Here is a 13868-nt window from a genome sequence, read left to right as displayed (position 1 = left end):
CGCCACACTCCAGTGCCTGTTCAGGGATACTGAGAGAGAACTTAGCATAGCCAATGCACCTAACCAGCACATCTTTCAGACTGGGAGGAAACCGAAGCACCAGAGGAAACCCATGCAGATACAGGGAGAATGTGCAGGCTCCACACTGACAGTGACCTAAGCCAGGAATTGAACCTGGGTCCTGGCGCTGTGAGGCAGCAATGGTAACCACTGTGCTACCATGTGCCTATGGTGTGGTTCCAAAAGTTGCAGAAAATTTCCATGCTTTGTGTGTTGGTGAGAAAGGATTTGGTTACAAGGGCTCTACATTCCACAGAATCATTCCCCAAATTCATGTGCCAGGGTGGTGACTTCACAAAGTATAAGGGTACTAGTGGGAAGTCCATTTATGGTGAAAGGTTTAAGGATGAGAATTTTCAGCTGGAAGCACACAGGATATGGTATCCTGTGTATGGTTAATGTTGGGCCAAATACAAATGGACCCTAGTTCTTTCTCTGCACCGGGAAAACGAAATTGCTGGATGGAAAATGTTGTATTTGGTTCTGCGGTAGCAGGATGGAAGGTGTGAGGTGATGGAAAAATTGGGCAGCCAAGGTGGGAAAACCCCCAAGGAGGGTATCACCTCCAATTGTGGGCAGCTAAACTAATTGTAATTAAGGGGTGGCACAGTGGTTAGCACTGCTGCCTCACAGCACCAGGGGCCTGGATTCAATTCTGGCCTTGGGCCACCGTTTGTGTGGAGTTTGCATGTTCTCCCTGTGTCTGTGTGGGTTTCCTCCAGTTGCTCTGGTTTCCTCCCACATTTCAAAGATGTATGGGTTAGGTAGATTGGCCATGCTAAACTGCCCCTTAGTGTCAGGATGATTAACAGGGTAAATACATGGGGTTACGGGGATATGGCCTGGGTGGGATTGTTATTGGTGCAGGCTTGATGGGCCGAATAGCCTCCTTCTGCACTGTAACTTCCCTGACTCAAATGGAATTGAACAATTTAAATAAAATGTGATCATTTGCACTTTAAAAAACTCCCTGCACCATTAGAGAGAGACAGAGAGAGAGAGAGAAAGTTGGCTGGCAGAATAATGAAGCTCCTTATATTTCTCTCCAAATCGATCTGGGATTTGTCCACATACACAGCTGCATTTTTCTCCTTCATGCCCCAGGCTATAGAATAGCCAGCAATGAATTTCTTCTAAATGGCAACACAAATCCTGGGCAGCATGCAAATGGAGTCTTAAAAAATACCCTAAACAGATGCAATGAACACTAATATGGGATGCAAATTTAAGAGCGTATTGTACAAAATGTCTCAGTGAAAATGTCCAAATGGTAAAACAGTGATGTGAAGAGGCAAAGTGTAACAAGCAAACACTAGGCGTGAAACAGGCAGAAGAAATGTTGGGATTTCATTGAAACTTACAGAATACTGAAAGGCCTGGACATGGGAAAGATGTTTCCATTAGTGGGAGAGATTGGATCCGAGGGCACAGCCTCAGAGTAAAGGCTCGATCCTTTAGAACCGAGGTATGGAGGAGTTTCTTCAGCCAGATGGTGGTGTATCTATGGAATTCATTGTCACAGAAAGCTGTGAAGGTCGGGTCATTAAGTGTACTTAAGACAGAGATAGATGTGTTCTTGATTGGCATGGGGGTAAAAGGTTATGGGGGAAAAGGAGGGAGAATGGGGTTGAGAAATTTATCAGCCATGATTGAATGGCAGAGCAAACTCGATGGGCCAAATGGCCTCATTCTGCTCCTAAAGGTTATGGCAGTGGAATGCTGTACAAGATGAATTAGGCGCATATGGTCAAAGGCCCTGGATTGGAGTGAATTCTCTTGGTTTGGCAGTGCTCTCTCTGTTCTGTTATGGTGCCCTCTTACTCTGCTAATTCAATGACTGGAGATGCTGACATTAAAGACTCAATTGAGAGGGCAGCCAGAGGTCAGTGCGTATGGTGGCCCCACCTGTTTTCAAATGGCCAGAACACGGCATTTGATGTGCATCCTGGGCTTTCTCAGTAGACAATAGAAAACAGGCAGCTGGTTTGGATTTCCTGGGAATATTTTAACAGCTCCAATAAAATGCACTGACCATACAACATTACAGATTGCCTGGAGGGCTGGCAATCCAACAGAAAAATCTTTACACTTTCTATAAATCATTCTGACACTCCCACTATCACAAGAGTGCAAATGCAGGACGTCAATTGTGTATCTAAGAAGTGTGTTTATTAATAATGGTTTCAACCATTTGTCGCGTAACTTTCAGGGGTAAGTCAGCTGCGAAGTCCTGTTTAATACTGCTGATTGCTAATATCTATTACCTTTATTATACAACGTAACATTGTGTTTCGAAAGTGACAGTGCGGGTGTTACTTTTTTGACAAGCTACTTTTCATTTGTCGGCAAGGTGGAATTCACCAGGGTTAGGGGTTAGCCGTTTTCAAATCTCATGCAATCACCATCCTGTGAGAACTTCTGATATTGCTGTGGGGAATGATTTGGATCTAAATTCATCTCTACAAAAATTCTGAACAGTAATTAATTTTCAAGAAATGTGTGTTACTGAAGCCCTATAGAATAGCCCAGATGAGATTTTCTATAAGACAACGACTCACACAATGGACCTGCTTATTTCAGCCGATAGTTGTTATGTCCTTCCGGGGCTATCTGAAGTGTTGCGGGAGGGCAGGTGAGAAGGAGGCGGGTGTTATGCACATTTCACGGAGGAGGTGGAGAAATTGCTATGCTTAGATCTCAAAGAACATCTTTACCACAGCTGGGCAAAATGGCAGCAAGCTTGAGTCCCTATACTGCCTCGGAGACGAGTTCAGTTGAAATAGCAGGGAAATACAACCACACGTTTGAGGAAAACACAGCGAGATTTGTGCGGCTTCTGTTCGCCAGTTTGCCAGCGAGTTTGAGATAGTGTTATGATATCTCTCTGAATTATTCTTCTAGATGGAAAGGATCCGTTTTCTTTTTAACTCTTCCAAAATCTCTGCTATCCACAGCCTAGCTCTACAATGTTCCCTTCACCCGTCTTCAGGCTCATCCCATCCAACAACTGCAGGACTTTAAACTTCCCATCCTGGCTCAAATCCAGGACTCCTCCCCAAGGCTCCATCCCAACCCACAAACTCTGCCACTGTAAGGACAAGAACAGCAGATATTTCGGAACACCATCACGGAAATTCCCCTCCAAGTCACTCATCTTCCTGGAAATATATCACCATTAGTGAATCAAAATCCTGGACCACCCCCCTCCCCTCCCTAACAGGGGCTGCAGCAGTCCAAGAAGGCAGTTCATCACCACCTTCTCAAGGGCAATTACGGATGGGTAATATGTGCTGGCCTAGCCAGTGCCACCTACATCCTGAAAAAGGATTTAAAAAAAAGTTAGTTTTGTTTTTCCCTGCAGAGATGCTGCCAAAGTTGTTGGGATTTTCCAGAACTTTCTGTTTTGATCCCCAATTCAGCCTCTCATACATTTTCCAACGTACTGCCATGCTTTAATTATCAATCCTCTGCGCCTATTTGCGTCAAAATTGCACCTGTGGCAACTCCTCTTACAAATAAAAACTTCTGTGTGAACAGAGCATCTGCTACTATCCGAATCAGGTGAAGAACATATTGAATAAAATAAGCTATTTAAAAGGCGAAAACTCTGTCCCAGAAAAGTCATTGTCTTAGGACTTGCACAGTTGCTCTGCCTGAATGTTGAAAACAAGTGAGTTTTACTGACTCACTGAGTATATATTTTGAGTATTACATGCTTCTCAGTTGTACTGAAGCACCTCGGAATGTAACTTTTTCGATGTCGACAACCTTTAAATAACATTGCAACATTTGTAAGACCATTGTAAAATGTCTGAAATGTATCCTTTATTGAAGCGTTTCAGAATTCTATCTGATGTATGTAAAAAACCTGAATTTCTTTTTGTGTAATAGTCATTTTGAATGTTTGTAATGTTCTCATAGATTTATCAATAAAGTATATTTTTGGAAAAAATGGTGGGTTTCATTCCAATTAACATGCATATTGTCAAGATGAATTCTTATTGAAATAGGTTTATAGTTATTTGTTTTATTATTAATCCCAAGTAGGCTGAAATTAATACCACAACGAATCCTCAGTTCACATTCCCTATCCGCCATGCCCACCTGGGTACACTGAGGGAGAATTTAGCATGGCTATTGCACCTAACTAGCACGTCTTTCAGATTGTGGGAGGAAACTGGAACAACCAGAGGAAACCCACGCAGACACTGGGAGGACGTATAGATTCCACACAGACAGTGACGCAAGCCGGGAATCGAACCTGGGTCCTTGATGCTATGGTAGCAGGGCTAACTGCTGTGCCACCAATCAATCGCAAGTGAGTGAGATAGGAGAAGAAGGAATGGAAATTGGTACATGTCAAATGATTGAGTGACTAAAACCATTAGAATTTAAAGTTTTGCACATTTTAAATATGCGCTAAAAAGAGATAGCATTAAAAGGGGTTTGGATCAGGTAAGAAATGTTCTAAAAATACATTCAATCTCCCTGTTCATTAATCGTATACTTTGCTGCCCTACACGCTACAACACTGCAACATACATTCTGCGCACTTTCCTTCCTTTCTCTCCTATATACTCTACGAACGGGTATGTTTTGCCTGTATAGCGCGCAGGAAATAATACTTTTCACGGAATCCCAATATTTGTGACAATAATAAATCAAATCAAATTTAAAAATCGCCTTCATTAATGGACATACTAACATATTAAATAGCGCTTCCCAGCAGTTCAATCAGAAATCAGATCCTTTACAAATGTTGCGGACTATATATATATTTATATCCTTGCTAGAGAAATGTCCTCTGAACACGGCATCGGCCTCTATTACTGGACAATGTCTTTATTTCTTTACACAATACATTGAGTGTAGAATGTCATCCTTGACCAGGCCACCATTGATTTATAGCCATTTATAACCACTCCAACCATAAATTCTGCCTTATGAATAACACATTTTCAAATGTAACTCTTAATTCTTTGACAACTTAATAGCCCTGGCCAGATTGCCGGTACTTGAAATATGATTGGTCAAGGCCACGGATGCGGGGCTCTGAAAGATGCACACAATTGCAGATTATCACTCTTCCAAATCCCCCACTCCCATATTCAGGGAAGAAAAAACACATTTGATTTATTCAGTCACCACAAACCGCAGGGTCTAATTATTCGTGCAACGCGATACTTGCAAGCTCCAGTCAAAAAATGTAATTCAAATACAATTTGACTTCGTCACTTGGTATAAAACAGTGGCGACCTTGCTTTTTTTTTGGTTAGACCTCAGATACACCATTCCACAGAACCACCCCCGCTATTTTTTTAAACATTAAGTAAAATAATGCCTTTTTAAAAACAGACCTTTTGTTTTAATTCATGCACCTGGGCGTTGTATCATTTGTTGTTGGAGTTACGTGACTTCTTAACTGAGGTAAATTTTAGATTTCTCTCCCTCTTCCCTCCAGAACCCGTTGCCCTGAAGCCAATCTTTTATGTAGGGCAGGATACCTGGGTTCTATTATCATCTGATTCCAAGTAATTAAACGTGGCTAGTTACTGGGGGTTCGATTACAACTCGACCGTTTCAAACACTCAGAGTGACTCCCATTTCCAAGCTAGCCTCTATTGAAGTTGATGATACATTACATCACCATAAGAGACCCACTATAGTGGATTGAATTGAGTGCTTTGAAGCTTTATTTATACAGTAGCTTATAGTCAAAGGTATCGAATTATCCTGTAAAGAAGTTGGGTTGGAATGTAGGGCACTAATTTTGGCTTACATGTGTATGTCAAATATTTATTTGATCTTAACAGAAAACACAGGAAGCATTTACTCACTGATATTATCTGACTTTTTTTAAAAAAATTAGAATTAGTTTGGAAGGGTTCTTGTGGTAGATTTCAGTCAGTTTAATCAGCTGTTCCATGAGGTACTCTTAATTCGTGTTCTAGCAGTGATGGGAAACAGAATACGTGTTCACCTGAAATACAGCCATGCTTCCAGATAGTCAGTAAAATGATCCCTCAGAGTTTAAACTTCTTCTGCCCTCTATTCTTTCTAGAAAATCTTTGGTCGCTATTTATGAAAGCTTATGGGAAAGCACAGCACAGGAACTGCTAAGAACAAACTGCTCTGATATGTCTCAGCATCTGTAAGCAGAGAAAAGAGCTGACGTTTCGAGTCTCGATGACCCTCTGACAAAGATTTTCCAGCATTTTCTCTTTTGAGTTCAGATTCCAGCCCCCGCAGTCATTTGTTTTTACCTGTTCTGATATGTTGTTAACCAACAACTCAACACATCATTAAGTGAGGGGGAGTGAAAGAATTGATCAGCCTGGGACTGCAGCTCTCTGCAGTTTTAAGTTGTATAAGACAAGGCAGGTAGTTGTAGCTGAAGCAGAAAATGATAAAAGGTTAGGATCCTGTTCAGTTTTTATTTCCAGTCCCTTTTTCCAGTTCTGGCAAGGTTTCACATGTAAACAGGGTTGACTCAGATATGGGAATGACCCATCACAAAGAAGTATACAGAAGAAAACTTTTTTCTAAGTTTTAAAGTTCATTTATTAGTGTCACAAGTAGGCTTACATTAATATTGCAATGAAGTTACTGTGAAAATCCCCTAGTTGCCACACTCCGGCACCTGTTCGGGTACACTGAAGGAGAAGTCAGCATGGTCAATGTATCTAACCGGTACATCTTTCAGACTGTGGGGTCACACAGTGGAACAGCGATTAGCACTGCTGCCTCACAGTGCCAGGGACTCGGGTTCAATGCTCGGCTTGGGTCACTGCCTGTGGGGAGTTTGCATATTCTTCCCATGTCTGTGTGGGTTTCCTCCAGGTGCTCTGATTTCTTCCCACAGTCCAAAGATGTGCAGGGTAAATGCATTGGCCATGCTAAGTTGCCCCTTAGTTCAGGTGGAACTAACTAAGGTAGATGCATGTGGTTATGGAAATAGGGCCTAGGTGGAATTGTGGTTGGTGCAGACTCAATGGGCCGAATGGCCTCCCTCTGCACTGTAGGATGCTATGGCTCTATGCTATGACTCTAACAAGCACATCTTTTGGACTGTGGGAGCACCTAACTAATTTAGAGCACCTAATTTGGAGCACCTAACAGAAACCCACGCAGACATGGGGAGAACATGCAAACTCCACACAGACAATGACCCAAGCCAGGAATTGAACTCAGGTCCCAGGTGCTGTGAGGCAGCAGTACTAACCACTATGCCCCTTACGTTTCAGAGTTTTTTTAATGTGCATTAGTCTACCCACGTTTGAAATTGAAAATCAGTCAATTTTCATCTGTGATTTAAAAAAAATCTGGATTGCAAGTTATTAAACATTGGGATATTAGTCTTTTAAGGAAAAGTTCAAATTCACAGGTTGACAAGGCTGCAATAAATTGGGATGTCAAACAATGAACCCATATAACATGAGATATAAAATTGTCTTGGAGCCCATCAGTCCTCCTGCAGTAAAACAATAGAAAAGTTGTTCATTGATTGATCAATTCTGCATTTCTATTCTCTAATAACTCAATATCTGGCAATGCATCAGTTTGAAAGCAAATTCAATCATTTGGCATTCATCAGAGGACTGCAGGTTGAAGTATGTAAGTGTTAGACATATGCTGTTATAAGATTATTATACTTTGGCATATAGCTTTAAAATAGGATTTAAAAACCTGTTTTGACAGGTTGGTTTGATTGTTAGACTTTGAAGGAGGGTAGAATGTGCAAGGTATTTATGCTTGGAGTCAATGGCAGCAATCTCTGAGTTTACCAATGAGCAGACTCTGAGTCTCCTAAAATTCCAGAAATTGTACAGATATTGGTTCTAGACAGTTATCCTATATGCCGTTCATCTACTTTGAAGATGACAAGGAGATGATATCAAGAATAACTATTTAGTATTTCTACCTAGATGCAATCACAATGAGAATTGATTGATTTTCTATTTCAAATGTGAGTAGGCTCATGCACATCACAGAAACCCTGAAACATAAGAGTGAAAGTTTTCTCCAGTACATTATTTTGCAAGGATCATTCCCATATCTCAGTCATCCCAATGTTATGCAGGAATCCTTGCCAGAACTGCATGTTAATATATTTCACATTGCCATGGGAAGAGGGCAGTTGAAATCATTTTTGAGATCAGGTTAAGAGTGGTAAATAAAAATATTTGCAGCTAAAAATAGACCGAAGAAATCCAAAGATCAAGTTACTAAGCAACTGGCAATTTTCATGTGATGTTCTTTTTATTCCTAAAAACTAGTGAGTATCACAGACAAACAGGAAAGGTTTCATGTAGTCAGTAGTACAAAAAGGATGGTTGAATTTGCAAGCTGCTGCTGGATGCAGGAAGAATACAATTTCTTGTTGAAGAGATGCGCCTTGCGGACTTCTACAGATTCTAATACATTTGTCCTGGCATGGTCAGGTGTAAGAATAATCATTGGAATGTGCTTTATACAACCCTCCAAAAACTGAAGAAAGTGCCTGGAGAAAGTCACTCAAACTTCCTGTTTGGCAAAACAAAGGTCCAGGAACTCATGGAAGCTGGAAGTAACTATGGACTGTTTCCTAAAAGGACAGAAATTCCAATAGAGGAGGAATCAGTGATCAGTATGTAACAAAATGGCCTTCATAGCGAGGGGGATTGAATATAAAAGTAGGGAGGTCTTGCTGCAGCTGTATAGGGCATTGGTGAGGCCGCAGCTGGAGTACTGTGTGCAGTTTTGTTCGCCGCACCTGCGCAAAGATATTTTGGCCTTGGAGGGAGTGCAGAGGAGGTTTACTAGGCTGATACCGGAGTTGAGGGGGTTGAGCTATGAGGAGAGGCTGAATAAACTAGGCTTGTACTCGTTAGAGTTTAGAAGAATGAGGGGAGATCTCATTGAGACGTATAAGATGATGAATGGGATGGATAGGATAGAGGTGGAGAGACTCTTCCCGCTCAAAAAAGACAGTAGGACTAGGGGGCACAGCCTCAAGATAAAGGGGGGGGCGGTTTAGAACGGAGTTGAGGAGGAACTTCTTCACTCAAAGGGTGGTGAATCTCTGGAATTCTCTGCCCGTTGAAGTGGTGGAGGCTGCCTCGCTAAATATTTTTAAGACGCGGGTTGATGGGTTTTTGATAAGAGAGGGGATTAAGGGTTATGGGGAGAGGGCGGGAAAGTGGAACTGAGCCACGACAGATCAGCCATGATCTTATTGAATGGCGGGGCAGGCTCAAAGGGCTAGATGGCCTACTCCTGCTCCTATTTCTTATGTTCTTATGTTCTTATGTTAAAATGAAAACTCACAGGAATGTTACAAGATCCAACTTACTTTCTCATCAAGCTGGAAGATTGGAAAGCCAGACTTTTGCCCATGTGCAAACCAGGAGTCGATAGCACATAGCCAATCTAGTGTTTTGTAGATCAGGAAAACTAAAATAAATGGTGTGAAACCCCTGTCCTATGACCCAAGGGTGGACACAATCATCAGAGAAGAGTCCTAGGCAGGAGATACGAAAAGAATATGGGGAGCTCCCAAAGAAGTCAGAGACAGGGAACAAGGGGAGGGGGCAGGGAAAGGTCCCAAAAGGGAGTCCCAGACAGGAATAGGTCCCAATTAAGAAGAAAGAGAGAAGAGCAGAGATAAAAGGCAAGGATTCAGCAGGAATACAAAAATCAGTTTATGCTGGCTTGAATTTCCCACAGGAATTTCTGCTTGTGCCTATCATGGCGGATCAAGAAACCCACTGGAGGCCAGCATAGATCTGAATTACATCCAGCTAATGGGATGTAGATGAAGGCCTGACTGGAATCTTCCATTCGTGCTTGATTGTCTGTGACACTAGCAGGAAAAACAGTGGATCCAGAGCACATCCGGAACAACGTGGCATGCAGAGGATGGGATTCACCTGAACAATGTCCATTGCTGTCTCCAGAGTTTGGAGATAGAGATTGTCAACAACCCTGAACCACCACAGCAGTGGCTGGTGGGAGCATCTACAGATGGATTTTCCAGATAGTGTCACTGAGGAAACCCCTCTTCCAGTCTCAGAGTTCTTGGAGATCCATCTTCTTTGTCAAGAGGTCCATTTTCTTTCTTCAACAGCGGGGTGAGTGATATTGGATGTCTTTTCAATATGGCAGCCAGATAGAATGGCGAAACATACATCATCATGTCTAGTCCATCAGGGAATATGGCGCTAAACTCCTGGGTACATAATTAATGAGGTCATTACAACTAGTCTAAAGACAAGTGCCTGAGAGGATCATTCAACTCAAATACTAATATCCTGTATAACCTGTTCAAGTACATATTTAACAACATTTTTTTAATTTAACAGATCTGGTTTAGTCTATTTTCTTTTCTGATCAATGAGTAAGTCTGAAATCTTACTGACCTTACTGATCTATAAGTTTTGCAGCTCCCACCGACGGCCAGTGAAGAGACAGATCAGCTTGAGAATAAAGCAATGCCTTAATTTTGCATTGTAGTTGCAAATTATTTATTGCATACAATTTGAGGAGCTGATAAAGCAGGCAGGTGAAAATCTAACCGTCAATCTATCTGTTTTCTTCCAATTAATGTTAAGACAAGAAAGATCATATGAGGGCTTGTGTTAAGACAAATCATTGTACTTCATTGAAGAGACAGTTCTGTGTTCTGGACACATGCTGATTATCTGGGCAAGTAAAGACATTCTCTGACACAAAGTGACCAAAGGATTACCTACAACAGTGGTAAATAAAAATATTTGCAGCTAAAAAGAGGCCGAAGAAATCCAAAGACCAAATTAATAAGCAACTGGAAATTTTCGAGTGCTGTCCTTTTTACTCCTAAAGGTCATTTAAATCAATTTCACTGGCAGATTTCTTCAGAGCTTTTAAAAGTCAGAGTCACCTATTTTAAAAGAAGACTTTTGAAGATTTTGAAACAACTTTATTTCAATAGTGAATATTTATGATATCGCAACGGTGGTACAGTGGTTAGCACTATGACCCACAGCTCCAGCGACCTGGGTTCAATTCCTGGCTTGGGTCACTGCCTGTGCAGAGTTTGGATGTTGTTTCTGTAGGTTTCCTCCAGGCGCTCCAGTTTCCTCCCACGGTCTGAAAGATGTGCTGGTTAGGTGCATTGGTCATGCTAAATTCTCCCTCAGTGTTACCAAACAGGTGCCGGAGTGTGGCGACTAAGGGATTTTCACAGTAACATCATTGCAGTGTTAATGTAAGTCCACTTGTGACACTCATAAATAAACTTATAATTTTACAGATTGTTTCAGATCATTAGAAATAAGTAATATACTATGAATGATATTATGGCCTGAAAAATGTTACATTTGTACTGGGAAAAGTACCTTTTCTGTAACAATCATTAGGTTTTTTATAATTCCCAGCATAAACAGGCATTAAATTTCTCCATTTGTATGAGCTCTGCCATCTGTCTTAAGACTGAAGATTCAATAATAATTTTAAAATGCAGCTTCACCTGAAATAAAGTACTTTTAAAAATTCACCAGCTTTTTTTCACATCATTTGAAAAGGAACAAATTGAAAAATCCCATGGCAGCAGAATGCATTCTGGAAAGATCTACATACATTGTGAAATTAGGGGCTCAGTTCCCATTTCCAGCTGACAGAGTGATACTTTCTGCAAAAGTTTCAACTGCATGACCAGAGCTTTTGACAGGGCCTCAGGGTTTGAAGTAAAAAGCCAATTTTATAGGTACATTTAATCATGTTTCTATGACAGTGTACTTTTTACTGTTGTATTGCGCTAACAAAAATCACTCTGATCCCTAAATGTTCATGCTCATGGGAGAAGAAAAATCAAACTTTATTTTGTCTTTGGAAAATCGATTTGAGCTAAATAAATCAGATTTGTTTTGTCACTTCTCAGAGTTACTAAGTTAGAAATCGTAGAATCCCTACAGTGCAGAAGGAGGCCATTTGGCCCATCAATTCTGCACCAACAACAATCCCACCCAGGCCCTATCTCCGTAACCCTACGTATTTACCCTGCTACTCCTTATAACCTAAGCATCCCAGAACACTAAAGCAATTTAGCATGGCCAATCAACCCAACATCCTTTGACCGTGGGAGGAAACCGGAGCACGCGGAGGAAACCCACACAGACATGGGGAGAACATGGAAACTCCACACAGACAGTGGCCCAAGCCAGGAATCAAACCCAGGTCCTTGTGGGGTAGCAGTGTTAAACACTGTGCCACCGTGCCGCCCTATGTTCTGATTGTTGCAGTTTTAGTATTCCAGACTTTGTGTGAAATCAAGTGTAACACACAGGGAATGTGACTGACTAAAGGGAATGTGACAGACAAGAAAGTTAAAATGATGAGCAAGAAATATGTTTTAATAACCATCATAGTTAACCTTCCACTGCACTGAGACCCAAGGTGAAGTAGGATTAGAGTGTGGGGGAGAATTAGACCTGAGTAAACAGGTTTAATTCGATCTTCATTTAAAGCCATACATTATTCTTTATTTTTATATTATGTTCAGATTTAACCTTATTATTTATTGTTCTATATGAAGATTGGAGCCAGAAGCTTCTTTGAGGAGCTGATAGGTGCAAAACTATGGTGTTGGAGAACCAACACTGGCAGAAGATCCAAATTACACCTTCCAAAGTTTACACTGGTATTTCTATTCTAAAAGTGGGTTTAGCAATTTACAATGGAAAAGGCCAACATGATAGGGTTGTAAAAACATAACAACAAGAAGTGAGGTTTTGTAAATAGGAAGTGCTTGCAACTCTACAATAATTTATCACTATGGTTAGGTGTGTTGGCCATGCTAAATTCTCCCTCAGTATTTCCAAACAGGCACCAGAGTGTGGCGACTAGGGCATTTTCACAGTAACGTCATTGCAGTGTTAATGTAAGCTTACTTATAGTACGAATAAATAAATTTTAAAATTAAAAAAGACTTTATTTAATGATGCATTGTAAATCTGGTTCACAATCAGTTAAGCACTCACAGTGATTTCACAGACCTCCACACTGGCCTGGGAACTGTTCTAATGGGGCAAACTATCTGTAACAGGGTGATGCATTGATTAGCACTGCTGCCTCACAGTGCCACAGACCTGGATTTGATTCCGGGTTTGGGTCACTGTCTGTGTGGAGTTTTTACACATTCTTCCCTTATCTGCGTGGGTTTCCTCCAGGTGCTCCGGTTTCCTCCTGCAGGCCAAAGATATGTGGGTTATGTTGATTGGCCATTAGTATCCTGGAATGTGCTAGAGGGATTAGTGGAGTAGATATGTGGGGTTACGGGGATAGGGCCTGCGTGGGATTGTTGTTGGTGCAGACTCGATGGGCCAAATGGCCTCGTTCTGCACTGTAGAGGTTCTATGAATAGTGCATGAGGAAGCCTATTTGAACAGTACGAATTTTAAGCACGGATGTTATTTTGTTTCCAGGCTGACGGTATTTTCAAAAAGCCGTGGTTATGGTGAAAGGATGTATAGCTCATTGAAAGCTGCTGACAACAGTCGGGCAACGCAAAGTCACTGCGCTGAAGATAAACGGAGATTTTTCCAGGTGTGGTCTCTGGCTGAGGAAGCTGCTGACAGATAGGCCTGACCCTGGCAATGTGCAAGCGGCAGGGAGCTGCGGTCAGCCCGAGGTGTGGCTGCGGGGACTCGTGGCTGTCTGTGCTCTGAGCTGTACAGAGGAAGGTAGAGGTCACCATCAGCTGACAACCAGAGGAAGCAGATCTTGGCAAATGAAAAAGACACAAAGCCTCGGAACAAAAGTGCCGCATTTCTTTGAGACAGGAAGAAAGTGTC

The 13868-nt window shown here is 41.6% G+C and overlaps 1 pseudogene; it reads left to right on the top strand.

Annotated features, from left to right (window-relative positions):
* The first annotated feature begins 333 nt into the window (after positions 1–333).
* LOC145358114 (peptidyl-prolyl cis-trans isomerase A pseudogene) lies at positions 334–648 on the top strand (annotated as a pseudogene).
* The last annotated feature ends 13220 nt before the right edge of the window (positions 649–13868 follow it).

The sequence above is a fragment of the Carcharhinus amblyrhynchos genome, chromosome 25 (genome assembly GCF_965287045.1).
Source record: "Carcharhinus amblyrhynchos chromosome 25, sCarAmb.v2.hapA, whole genome shotgun sequence".
NCBI classification, from domain to species: Eukaryota; Metazoa; Chordata; class Chondrichthyes; order Carcharhiniformes; family Carcharhinidae; genus Carcharhinus; species Carcharhinus amblyrhynchos.
Note: the sequence above shows the minus strand (reverse complement) of the source record. Positions and strands in the feature narration are given on the sequence as shown.